Below are 2,500 nucleotides of genomic sequence, written 5' to 3' on the forward strand. Positions count from 1 at the left end.
TCACGAGCTGCTTGTTCTTGGACAGGAGGGAGAAAGGAAGCGAGGTAGTTCAGCCGCACGACAAACGTCATTTTGTAATGTAAGGGTGGTAGGTAAGGAAGGGGAGGAGGACAGTAAGGACAGGGTGGTAATGAAGGGTCGGGGAGAAGTAAAGAGATGGAGGGGAAGGGGTTGGGGGGAGCGAAGAGAAATCATTGCATGACGATCACTTTGGTGTTTCTAACACTCCTCACAATCGTCATGCACGACCTCTTTCTTCTCTTATCTCAGTCATTCCTCATTTCGCTTCGCCTCCCCTCTGCGTTTGCGTGCGTGCGTGCGTGCGTGCATGCACCTGTAGCAGAAAAGCCTGTACTAAACCATCCTCAGAGTCGCCCAGGCACTTACATCGTGCATGACACATGTGGACATGCAAGACAACGACTTCTGCCCCCGCCACCTCTGCATGTGTTTATTTGTTTACGAGCGTATCTGTTCATGCACGTTTACGACCGTGGGGAGGGAAAGGGCAGAGATGAATTGATCAAACTGAGGCGAAGGGTGGGAGGGAAGGGAGGAGGAAGGAGGGAGGAAGTGTGGGGGAGAAGGAGGGGAGATAAGAGAAGGGGGAGGAGGTGGAGGGAGGAAGGGAGGGGGGATGGTGAGAGGGAGAAATGAAGGGGATATGGGAGAAGAGGTTAGAGTTTGGGAGAGTAGGATGGGGGGAGGGGGGGGGAGGAGGAGGAGGAGGGAGAGGAGGAGGAGGAGGAGGAGGAGGAGGAGGAGGAGGAGGAGGAGGAGGAGGAGGAGGAGGAGGAGGGGAGGGAGGAGGAGGAGGAGGAGGAGGGGGAGGGGGAGGGGGAGGGGGAGGGGGAGGAGGGAGGGGAGGAGGAGGAGGAGGAGGAGGAGGAGGAGGAGGAGGAGGAGGAGGAGGAGGAGGAGGAGGAGGAGGAGGAGGAGGTTGAGAAGGAAGAGGAGGATGTATGAGCGGAAAGGCGGAAGAAGAATGAAGAGGAGAATAAATGTTAAGCCGTACGGGTATTGAGAAGATTGCTTAGCCAGACTCGTGTTGATTCTCCCATTACTTGTCAATCATTCAGAGAACTTTACAGACGAAGGCAACAGCAACAAAAAGAAGGCGATTGTGAGTAACCAACCGATAAACAAGGGTAGAGAAAGAACTATAAAAAATATAGCCATAATAGAAGAGAAGGGGGAAGGGAGGGGAGAGAAGGGAGAGGTGCATAGGAAGAAGGGAGGGGAGAGAGGAGAAAGGAGAGACGAGAGGGGGAGAGAGGAGGGGTAAGGCTAGGGGCTAGAGGGAAGGGAGAAGAGTGAAGAAAGAAGAGGCAAGCAAGAGTAAGGGAAAGGGAAGAAACCAAAGGCAAGAATAGAAAGAGGCAGCATAGGAGATAGATGGACAAGTACTCTAATCTCATCGCCGAGCCAGAGAGTCACTCAAAAGACTCGACCCCACTCAATGGACTCTCCCATTCACCGATGTGCGAGTGTATTTATAAAGCGTGAGTGAGAGGGAGTATCTGACCATCTGCCCTCACTCCCTCACTAATTCATTCACTCCCTCACTCATTCACTCACTCATTCATTCATTCACTCCCTCACTCACTCCCTCACTCATTCATTCATTCACTCCCTCACTCATTCATTCATTCACTCCCTCACTCATTCATTCATTCATTCACTCCCTCACTCATTCATTCATTCACTCCCTCACTCATTCATTCATTCACTCCCTCACTCATTCATTCATTCACTCCCTCACTCATTCATTCATTCACTCCCTCACTCATTCACTCTCACTCCCTCACTCATTCACTCCCTCACTCATTCACTCCCTCACTCATTCACTCCCTCACTCATTCACTCATTCACTCACTCCCTCACTCACTCACACACACACACATTTGTTCAGTCAACTCGCCTGACACCGATACTCGTTGCCAATTCATTAATATCGCGTGTTATTATAAGTTCCGAGCCTCACCTGCACTCCTGTCATGGGGTCGGGTTGCGGGCTCAGTTCACACCTCGCTTTATATAGCACTAAGATTTTGCTGCGCACGTGTTTCGGCTGCTTGTTTTATCTTTTTTTTTCTTTTTTTTTTTTTGCTTCTTCTTTTACTTGACTCTGGTTGGTGGGTGGGTGCATGTGTTTGTTTGCCTGCGTGTAGGCGATCTTCTACGTGTATGTATGTGCTTGTAAGTGTGCACGTACAGTACATGGAGCTGGATATAAATCATAAACAAACCCGTAATCTTGCTTGGTATAAAATTCCGTGATAAAACAGCATTCTTATTGTGAAAAATATCATGATATTCCAAAAAAAATAGAATCCTGTCCTTACCTTACTACAAACAAACATTCACTCCAACAAACAAACGCACACAATCATAAAACAAATAGGCCTACACCACCGAAACACAAATAAAAATAAAACATTTCCTCCCAGCTTTAGACCTCACCACCAAAGTCGTCGGTTCTCCGCAAGGTCCTCCTCGC

At 49.2% G+C, this 2,500-nt stretch overlaps 1 protein-coding gene across 10 annotated transcripts in view; it reads right to left on the reverse strand.

Annotated features, from left to right (window-relative positions):
- Window positions 1–2,500, reverse strand: part of Fas2 (neural cell adhesion molecule fasciclin 2) — a 144,916-nt gene that overhangs the window by 117,132 nt on the left and 25,284 nt on the right. For 2 of the 10 annotated variants that reach the window (XM_086550819.1, XM_043010270.2), the window contains exon 1: window positions 2,464–2,500. This exon is cut by the window's right edge. The exons of 7 other annotated variants lie outside the window; for them this stretch is intronic. The gene's annotated coding sequence lies outside the window, so the exon portion shown is untranslated. Of the gene's footprint in view, window positions 1–1,984; window positions 2,227–2,463 lie in introns of those variants that run through there. One more of the 10 variants, XM_086550822.1, reaches the window with a different exon arrangement.

Source organism: Penaeus japonicus, unplaced genomic scaffold, assembly GCF_977035675.1.
Source record: "Penaeus japonicus unplaced genomic scaffold, GWHDUDI00000001_assembly GWHDUDI00000024, whole genome shotgun sequence".
Lineage (NCBI taxonomy): Eukaryota > Metazoa > Arthropoda > Malacostraca > Decapoda > Penaeidae > Penaeus > Penaeus japonicus.